This window comes from Esox lucius, chromosome 24 (assembly GCF_011004845.1).
Source record: "Esox lucius isolate fEsoLuc1 chromosome 24, fEsoLuc1.pri, whole genome shotgun sequence".
Taxonomy (NCBI): Eukaryota; Metazoa; Chordata; class Actinopteri; order Esociformes; family Esocidae; genus Esox; species Esox lucius.
Genome location: NC_047592.1, coordinates 26285038 through 26296458, shown reverse-complemented (window position 1 = coordinate 26296458; position 11421 = coordinate 26285038).

The window sequence follows — 11421 nt, the reverse complement described above, 5'->3', positions numbered from 1 at the left end:
CGACTCCCACACAATGTGGAAGAGGCGTGTCATCCAAGACATCCCCTCTACACCCAAAGCTTTCAACATTTCTTGACGGATCTCTGGCGGACGGTTTTCCAGAAACACCTTGGTGCCGACCGAATGTCCTTCCCATGGCTTCCCCAAACTCCTCCCACACCCGCTGTTTTGCCTCTTTCACAGCAGAGGTCGCAGCCCTTCGGGTCTGTCGGTACACAAACCATTTCAAAATATAGGATACATACCAGTAAAGCTACAAAACTTCCTCTTGCTACTGATGTGTTTATTTAACACATCAACAAACACCGTGGCTCCACAAAACACTTTTAACGACAGAGTGGCTTGCTTTTACCAGGTGTTGTAGTACACATACTGGAGAGAGAGAGAGAGACCTTCTTGTGTAATTGCTCTCCTTCTCTCTCACACACATAAAATTACCACTGTCACATTTACAAACCTAAATTAGGAATGCAACCAAGCTAAGAAGCAATGTGCCTACAGGGCCATACGCAAACAGCAATGAGCTCAACACCACTGTAGGCCACAACGAAGCGGAAAGACAACTTTTTAGGGATACAGATCCATTCTATGACAACAGCATTAATAGAAAAACAATGACACACTGACACTCGTCACCATCTATATCAATCGATCCAGCACAAAAATATGACCAATGCACGGACAAGCACCACAAAGGCAGGATGATAAAATGTGCTTTCACTCACCAACTTGAAGAGAACGGCGGTTCTTCCTCTTGGCAAACTTTTCGATGACTTTGGGAATGAAGTCATGTAGCTGCTGAATCAGCTGGCTTTGGATGGACAACATGGCAAATGCGTTGAGTCGCGGCTGTCCCTGGTATTGCGAGTGAAGGTTTTTACCCTCTTCAAGGTGGAAAAGTTCCCCTCTGACTCAGATGTCGTCATAGGTGTTGTTATGATAATTTTCAGTGAGTGACGGTCTCAGCAAAAGCCTCCTCTAGGATGTTCTCATGGATGGATCTTAACAGAGACAGGACCGTCTTACCAGTGTGAAGTTCAGTGTGGCAGTACAAAGTGGTCAGCTCAGACTTAAATTTTTCCTCGTTTCCTAGAGGCACAGTCAAGCTCAGATGTAGGGAATGACAGGACAAATTGTGGGTCATTTTGTGAATACCTCTGCTCTACCAGGGAGATGCCTGTGTCGCATGCTTCCTTCATCACCGGCGCTGTGTTGGTTACTCATGGGGCCTGGCTCGTCTGTTCCATCGTGAAGAGTGGCAGCCCATTCATCAGTTTGCTTCTGCAAATTCTGTACATTCTCCTTGAAATGGGTGAGCGCACTTCTAATCCCAGATGCATCAATGCTCCATTTTTGCAGAGTGTTGTATAAAACATAAACTTCTGGCATAAGGAAGAAAAAGGGTTCCAATAGCTGCAGAAAGTCTCGGTCCCCAAGTTTTTTTGACAGGGCGTATGCCTCACTTATGGTGGCCTCATCCCATCCTGGTTGTGTGTGTATGTCCTGAGCGATAAATCAGAGCGATAAGCTTTTCTTCCAGCTTCAGTGATTCCAGCATACCCTTGATGCTATTAGAGAGGCCGAGTCCAGTTTTATCTTTGACTTCCACAAACCCCAAAAACCTCTATGTCACTGTATTGTCAGGCAACATGTATTGCAACACAACAATCCCCTCAATCGCAGGCCAGACGAACTAGGCATACCTGCTTCCTTTTCTTGTTTAAATATCAGGGGAAATAGTAATATTTTCAGGTAATTGGTTAGTGATGTAGGTAAAGAATATGCTCCAGCTATTATCGGCCCCGTCACCAATTATTGACCACCTTACTATTGTGTTAAATTACATTATAATTGCTTGTTATTTGAATACGAAATGACAGATCGTAGTCTTCTCTGAAGTATCTACTAGAAAGTTCAAACAAATTTAATCACATTTATTTATAAAGCCCTTTTTACAACAGCAGTTGTCACAAAGTGCTTTACAGAGACACCCGGCCTTAAACCCCAAGGAGCAAACAACAGTAGTGTTGAATTTCAGTGGCTAGGAAAAACTCCCTAAGAAGGTCGAATTTTAGGAAGAAACCTAGAGAGGACCCAGGCTCAGAGGGGTGACCAGTCCTCTTCTGGCTGTGCCGGGTGAGATATTAAGAGTCTAATTGGAATAATAAATACATTTCTCTGGGCTAAATCCAGAGTCTATTTGATTTTAGACTAGGTCAGAAGTATGACCAGGTGGACAAGGACAGGGACAGCAACGGGCCCCCCAAACCAGGTAATCCGCAGGTGTTAAAATAAAAAAACTGGAGGAGTCTGAAAAAAAAGTTAGTTGTGCATTCCTCATATCCCCCAGCACAATAATATAGCAGCGTAACCTCTCGGAACTGAGACAGGGGGGTCCGGTGACACTGTGGCCCTACCCGGGGGAGGCCCCGGACAGGGCCCAACAGGCAGGAAATCAATCCACCCACAGAAAGTTGTAGCTAGCTTTCTTGACTTAGGGTAAAGAAAAAAAGAACGAGCTCTTTGATCGTCTAGCCTGTCCCGCAACTTGAATTTCACAAATTGCAACTTGTGTAAAAGTACTAGACCGGCACATCGGGGAACTTTGGCTCGCAGCACGTTCCTGCCCCTTTTTGGGGAGCACAAACAACACTCGCCATAGACATGTAAAATAGCCGATATTCTGCACATTGTATTGATGATATTGCTGAACTGCTCTCTGTTATATCAGTTGATTATAACTTGTTTATTATTACAGGGGATTTTAACATCCACATAGATAATAGTACAGACAATAATGGCAACTAACTTTTTGCACTACTTGACAATTTTGATCTCACTCAACATGTGAAAGAGCGTACACACACTCAAGGCCACATTCTAGATCTGGTTATCTCTAAAGGTCACGATATTTCCTCTATCATGGTTAAAGACTTGGCCCAGTGTGATCATTTCTGTCTTTTTTTATTCACTTATCACACCAAATGTTCCAGTAATGTCACATTTGTTGAGTTGGAGACAGAGGTAGGCGCCGAAGTTTAAGGGTTTCCCCTGTTTTATTAAAAAAAAAATAAAGTAAACCAAAACAGAGTGCCGAGCACTTCAAAATAGTCCAGAGTTCAATGGGTCAGTGGTTCTGGCGCACAGGAGATGACGTGCATACACGCACAATGACCAACAATGACAGGGACAAAAGGGCTGAACTAAATACACTGATAAACGAGGAGAACAGAAACAGGTGGGGGCTAAAACACAGGTGAACTGAATATACTGATTAACTGAAACAAGAACAGGAAAGACCATACAAGACAAGGACACACAGAAAACATGAAGTGGAATGGTCCTTTCAGGAAGGGACCGTTACAAGTAAACTTATTATATATAAAAAATTATAAGTATTAGACAGAACATCAGAACTACACAGTCTAACAAGGACTCTGTATCATCACCACGACCACCAAGACATGACTTGGTTATTATGTCACATTGTAATACAATAGATCAAAAATCCCTAGAAGAAAAAGTTCAACATCTTAAAGCTTCCACTTGTTGTATCGACACATCAGACTTTTTAAAAACTATTTTTAACTCTATAACAATGGACCTACAGCAAATAATTAACAGCTCTCTGCAATCAGGCATTTTACCAACATCTCTAAAAACAACTGCCCTTAAGCCCCTATTAAAAAAGAGAACACTGGATGTTTCTATAATCAACAACTATAGCCCTGTATCAAATATTCCTTTTATAGCCAAGATCATTAAGAAGGTTGTCTTCAATCAACTCAGCAATTATGTGACCTCAAACGGTCTCTTAGACAAATTTCAGTCAGGTTTCCTACCACACCACAGTACTGAAATGGCCCTGATTAAAGTTTTAATGATATACACTCACCTGAAGGATTATTAGGAACACCTGTTCAATTTCTCATTAATGCAATTATCTAATCAACCAATCACATGGCAGTTGCTTCAATGCATTTAGGGGTGTGGTCCTGGTCAAGACAATCTCCTGAACTCCAAACTGAATGTCAGAATGGGAAAGAAAGGTGATTTAAGCAATTTTGAGCGTGGCATGGTTGTTGGTGCCAGACGGGCCGGTCTGAGTATTTCACAATCTGCTCAGTTACTGGGATTTTCACGCATAACCATTTCTAGGGTTTACAAAGGGAAAAGGGAAAAACATTGAGTATGCGGCAGTCCTGTGGGCGAAAATGCCTTGTTGATGCTAGAGGTCAGAGGAGAATGGGCCAACTGATTCAAGCTGATAGAAGAGCAACTTTGACTGAAATAACCACTTGTTACAACCGAGGTATGCAGCAAAGCATTTGTGAAGCCACAACACGCACAACCTTGAGGCGGATGGACTACAACAGCAGAAGACCCCACCGAGTACCACTCATCTCCACTACAAATAGGAAAAAGAGGCTACAATTTGCACAAGCTCACCAAAATTGGACAGTTGAAGACTGGAAGAATGTTGCCTGGTCTGATGAGTCTCGATTTCCGTTGAGACATTCAGATGGTAGAGTCCGAATTTGGCGTAAACAGAATGAGAACATGGATCCATCATGCCTTGTTTCCACTGTGCAGGCTGGTGGTGGTGGTGTAATGGTGGGGGGGATGTTTTCTTGGCACACTTTAGGCCCCTTAGTGCCAATTGGGCATCGTTTAAATGCCACGGCCTACCTGAGCATTGTTTCTGACCATGTCCATCCCTTTATGACCGCCATGTACCCATCCTCTGATGGCTACTTCCAGCAGGAAAATGCACCATGTCACAAAGCTCGAATCATTTCAAATTGGTTCCTTGAACATGACAATGAGTTCACTGTACTGAAATGGCCCCCACAGTCACCTGATCTCAACCCAATAGAGCATCTTTGGGATGTGGTGGAACAGGAGCTTCGTGCCCTGGATGTGCATCCCACAAATCTCCATCAACTCCAAGATGCTATCCTATCAATATGGGCCAATATTTCTAAAGAATGCTTTTAGCACCTTGTTGAATCAATGCCACGTAGAATTAAGGCAGTTCTGAAGGCGAAAGGGGGTCAAACACAGTATTAGTATGGTGTTCCTAATAATCCTTTAGGTGAGTGTACGGCTGAATATGGATTCAGATAAAATAACAGTTCTAGTTCTATTAGATCTCAGTGCAGCATTTGACACTGTAGATCATAGAAAACATAGATAGACTGGAAAATTGGGTAGGACTCTCCGGGACAGTCCTCGATTGGTTCAAATCTTATCCAGGTGGCCGGAGTTACTTTGTCACCATTGGTAATCATGAATCTGATAGGGTGGCTATTACATGCAGATTTCCACAGGGATGAGTTCTTGGACCGGTTCTGTTCAATCTCTATATGCTACCTTTAGGCCAAATTCTACAGAGCAACAACATTAACTACCACAGCTATGCCAATGATACTCAAATATATATGGTTCTCGAACCCTATGACAACAGCTCAATAGACTCTCTGTGTCACTGTATAGAGCACATAAATACCTGGATGAGCCAAACTTGGGAGATTATTGTGTTTGGCAAGTATTAGTAAAGAGCTGGAATCTCTGGCCTTTAAAACCAGGGATCAAGTGCGTTATCTTGGTGTTCTGATAGACTCAGACCTGACATTTAACATATCAAATCGGTTACCAAAACAGCATTCTATCATCTACATCAAATATAGCCAGAATCAAATGCCTGGTGTCCCAAAAAGACCAAGAGAAGCTCATCCATGCTTTTATCTCTAGTAGGGTTGACTACTGTAATGGCCTCTTAACTGGACTCCCCAAAAAGTCTGTAAATCAGCTGCAGGTCATTCAGAATTCAACTGCTAGAATGTTAACCAGGACCAAGAGAACAGAGCACATCACTCCAATTATAAAACCTTTGCATTGGCTTCCAGTCAGTTACAGAATAGATTTTAAAGTGGTGCTTTTAGTTTGTAAATCTCTGAATGGTTTAGGACCCGAATACATTTCTTTTTGAAGAATTTAAACCGAGCAGGGCTCTTAGATCCATGAACACAGGTCAGCTAGTAGAGCCCAGAGTCCAAACTAAACATGGAGAAGCTGCATTTAGCAGTTATGCTGTACACAACTGGAATAAACTACCAGAAGATCTCTTTTCACATGCCTATGACGGATCTCTTAAACTCATTTAAACTTAACCGCATTGTTTAATCTTATAGCTTTTATAGCTTCCTATGTTTTTATCACATTTTATTTAGTTTTATTCTATGTTTTATTATTAAGCTGTATTGAATTTTTCTTTTATAGATTTTTTTTGTTATTAAATGTATATTTTGCTATATTTTACCAATCATAACGCATGTTCTGGTGCTATCAGAGGAATAACCTCTGTGTAAATGTAACAATAGCGGATGAAGGATAATGCAAATTCTTGTGCTGCTGTTTAGACATCTATGTAGGGTATTTTCTCACAAAAGGACTGACAAGTTTATCTAAGTGCTGGAGCGTGAGGATTGAGATACCAAGGTGGTATAGTAAACAGTTATGGTAACTGTAATTAATTGAGGTTGAATATAAAATGCATGTACCGCCATGGCATAAATGTCCCCCTGGAGAGAGCCAAGTAAGACATTGATGCAATGATTATCTCACATAGGGACTGATGGGTTCATCCTCTCATTGGAATGCGAGGATTGAGATACCGGGGTGTTGAAGTTCATGCAGTCCCCCTGGAGACAGCTGAGCTATGCAGGGGTGTTGAAGTTCATGCAGTCCCCCTGGAGACAGCTGAACTAGAGAGATACCGGGGTGTTGAAGTTCATGCAGTCCCCCTGGAGACAGCTGAGCTAGAGAATTGCAACAATCTAATTCCATTGTATTTTGTATTTTCAGTGTAAAGAGGATTGCATTTCGTATTTTCAGTATAAAGAGGATTGCATTTCTTCTATGTATGAATTGTGCTATGTAAATTAACAAATAAACTTGCAGGTCATTCAGGGCCATAACATCCTCCAAAATCAACGAATATAGTTTTGTTTGTTTGTGGTTTGTTTTTGCCGGTTTGTGCTGTTAAAATATTAGTTTGTACTGCTTCAGTATTTTTTATATTAGAAATGTAATTATTGGCAATGACGTCAGTCAGCCCCCCAACATGCTCCAAATTTGACCAAAATAGTCTCCTTTGTTTGTGCTGGTTTGTGCCGTTAAAAGTTTGTGCTGATGCAACGTTTTATATATTAGACATTTAATTTTAGGTGTCACCAGCCCCACAACCTGCTCCTCAAAATAGGCTCAATCATTTATGCTCCATTTGTGTCAATTAAAGTTTTGTTTGTGCTGCTACAGTTTTAGCAGGACAAACACTGGATAGCACACTGGTAAGAAAGCAGTCTCAAAAACAAACCTTTATCGGCACAAAAGGAGCACAATTGATTGAGCTTATTTTGAGTGAATTTGACCTATGAAATATTATTTAATATCTAAAACAAATGAGACTATTTTGACCAATTTTGGAGGGGCTGGTGACACCATACCCTATGATTAGATGTCTAATATTTAAAAAACAGAAGCAGCCCAAATGAAACTTAAAATGGCACAAACCAGCACAAACGAAGCACAAACAAACAATACTTTTATGTGTATTTATAGGATTTGGTGGGGTGAGTGACCTAAAATATTTTAAAAAATGACAGCAGCACTGGAGCAGAAGCGATTAAACTTATTTTACCTGTGTATAGATAGTCCCCCATCCACCGCAAAACTACAGCAAAATAGGCTTAATCGTTCTTGCTGGTTTGTGCCTTAATTTTTTTTTGCTGCTATAGTTTTTTGGATATTAAATAATATTTCATAGGTCAAATTCACTCAAAATAGGCTCAATCATTTGTGCTGCTTTTGTGCCAATAAAGGTTTGTTTTTGCGACTGATTTATCGATAGTGACAGAGCTGTAGTGGAAAGAGAGTAAAGCCAGTGCACTATCCAGTGGGAATGTATAGCTATGTACCTAAAACTGTAGCAGCACAAACAAAGGGATCTCATTGTTGAAAGATATCAGTCAGGAGAAGGGTACAAAATAATTTCCAAAGCATTAGATATACCATGGAACACAGTGAAGACAGTCATCAAGTGGAGAAAATATGGCACATCAGAGATATTACCAAGAACTGGACGTCCCTCCAGACGAGAAGAAAACTGGTCAGGGAAGCACGTGGGAAAATGTGTAATGGTCTGATGAAACCAAGGTTGAACTTTTTGGCCATAATTCCAAAAGGTATGTTTGATCTCTCATCTCATCTTCATCCGCTTATCCGGTATCGGGTCAGGGTACAGCAGCTCCAGCAGGGGACCCCAAACTTCCCTTTCCCGAGCCACATTTGCCAGCTCTGACTGGGGGATCCAGAGGCGTTCCGAGGCCAGTGTCGAAATATAACCTCTCCACCTAGTCCTGGGCCTACCCTGAGGTCTCCTCCCAGCTGGACGTGCCTGGAACACCTCCCTAGGGAGACATCCTGGGGGCATCCTTACCAGATACCCGAATCATCTCAATTGGCTCCATTCGATGCAAAGGAGCAGCGGCTCTACTCCGAGTTCCTCACGGATGGCTGAGCTTCTCACCCTATCCCTAAAGGAGAAGCCAGCCACCCTTCTGAGAAAACCCATTTCAGCCGCTTGTACTCACAATCTTGTTCTTTCGGTCATGACCCAGCCTTCATGACCATAGGTGAGGGTAGGAACGAAAATTGACCAGTAAATCGAGAGCTTTGCCTTCCGGCTCAGCTCTCTTTTCGTCATAACAATGCGGTAAAGCAAATGCAATATCACCCCCGCTGCTCTGATTCTCCGGCCAATCTCCCGCTCCATTGTCCCCTCACTCGCAAACAAGACCCTAAGATACTTAAACTCCTTTACTTGGGGTAACGCCTCATTCCCTACCCGGAGGAGGCACTCCATCGGTTTCCTGCTGAGAACCATGGCCTCAGGTATGTTTGATACAAAAACAAAACTGCACATCACCCAAAGAACACCATACCCACAGTGAAGCGTGATGGTGGCAGCATCATGCTTTGGGGCTGTTTTTCTTCAGCTGGAACTGGGGTCTTAGTCAGGGTGGGGGGAATTATGAACAGTTCCAAATAACAGGCAATTTTGGCGCAAAACATTCAGGCGTCCGTTAGAAAGCTGAAGATGAAGTTCACCTTTCAGAACGACAAAGACCCAAATACATACAAATCCACAAAAGCATGCCTTCACCAGAAGAAGATTAACGTTTTGGAATGGCCCAGCCAGAGCCCAGACCTGAATCCAATTGAATGTCTGTGGGGTGATCTAAAGAGGGCTGTGCACAGGAGATGTCCTCGCAATCTGACAGATTTGTAGCGCTTTTGCAAAGAGGTGTGGGCAAATATTGCCACGTCAAGATGGGAATTGCTAACAGACTCCTACACAAAAAGAATGAGTGCTACAATAAAATCAAAAGGTGCTTCAACAAAGTATTAGTTTAAGGATGTGCACACTTATGCAACCAGGTTATTGTGAGTTTTTATTTTTCACTCTCAAAGATTTCAGTTTGTTTTACAATTGAATTTTTCACGTTATAGGTCATATACAAGGTGGAAACATTTCTAACATGATTTATCTTTGTCTCATTCTTTTACATCACAAGAACCTGGCATTTTAACAGGGGTGTGTAGACTTTTTATATCCGTTGTACATAAAGATTAAGGAGGTACTAATTTTCATGAAGCTGGTTTGGGGACAGCAAGGTAGTCATCCAGACTAATTCTAAATGTCAAATTGCGTACTATGTACTAGTATGTACTTCGTGGATGATGGTGAAATACATACTGTTTAGTATATTGTAAGCTAGTATGCCGTTATTGGGACCGATTAGGACATACTACTTCTTCATACAATTGCGTCTCAACAGATGAACAGGGAAGTATGTCACCAACCTGAGTGCAAGTAGCCCATTTATTATCATCCTTAATGTTCCCAAGTAAGAAACTTTATCTACTGTAAATATTATTAGAATAGGCTGTGATTCAGCTGTCAAGTGATTGCCTGTATAAGGATTGGCGCCCTTGAAAAAATACAGTATTCCAGCTTTATTATTATGGATTGAATGTTGGTTATCCAACATTCTCCTCAGGGACATTTTAGAATTTTGTTGCAGGCTTGGCACGCTTGATTGACTAATCATGTTCGTCATGATTAGCTGACTAGTTTCATCAGGTGTGCTAGCTGGAATAGATTACATTGAAGGGCTGGGTATCCCTGAGGAGAGGGTTGAATACCTATGATTCAAGGGAATGAACCAAAATTACACATTTCTCAATCAAATTATTTTAGTACTTAGTGAACAATAGTGGAACTCAGCCATCCATAGAGACCCTTTCCAGATCCTTGACATTTTTCAGTCTACACCTATTGACAGTCCTCTTTAATTGAATTCATTTTTTTATGGGATTAGTCTGAGATGGTCATCGCAAAATCTTGATTTCATGGTCAATTAACATTTTGTTTCTGGATTTCAATGTGAGCTTGAGTCATTGTCTTGTTAGAAGATTTACCCAGCCTCCTGGCAGAGACAACCAACATTTTGGCTAAAATGTCCTAGTACTTGGAAGCTTGTAATGTTGCTGAACTTAACACGTACCCCAGGAATAGTGGAAGGAAAAAAGACAGATAATATCCCAGATCCACCACCTCATTCTTAAACCTTATTGAAACAGGAAGCCATGAATAGCCACTACACACTTTCTTAAGAGTGAGTTGTACTTAAAACAGTAGAATGTTAGTGCTCTAGCTTTTTTCATTCATAAGAATCATTAGAGGTACATGTACAGATGTGGGTCTTTTCAAATAATATCTGATCAATTAAACTTAACCACAGGTGGACTGTAGTCCATTTGCGGAAACATCTCAAGGATGATAAATTAGCTCAGGATGCAGCCGAGCTGAATTTCCACTGTCATATAGCAAAGAGTCTGAAAACCGGGTAAAGAAATGTTGCTCATTAACTGTATTGTTTATTTTATACAGCCTTTTTTGCTCATCGTTATCAAGGGTGCCAATCAAGGGGCGTCAAATATGGGAACATGTTGATTAGAGGTTGAAGTGAAGGATGTTCATTTAAGGTTCTCCCAGGCTAAATTCTTATTATTGTCATTAAATCGACTTCACTCATGAAATTCACACTTGTTATCCTGAAAAAAAGCCTGCATTAGGTATCAATTTTCTATTTCAATTCTCATCAATAATAATGTAGTTTCCTCAATCCCAGCCATTTCCTCTCAGCCATCCATTTGCATGTTCACGTGTTTCACTTGCACTAGTGTCCCAAAGCTGAGGGTGTGAATATCTTTGAGGGAGTAGGTGCTAATTAGACTATTTTGGCCCCTGCCAACGAGTGTGCAACAATACCACCTCCCATTGCAAAGAAGAAT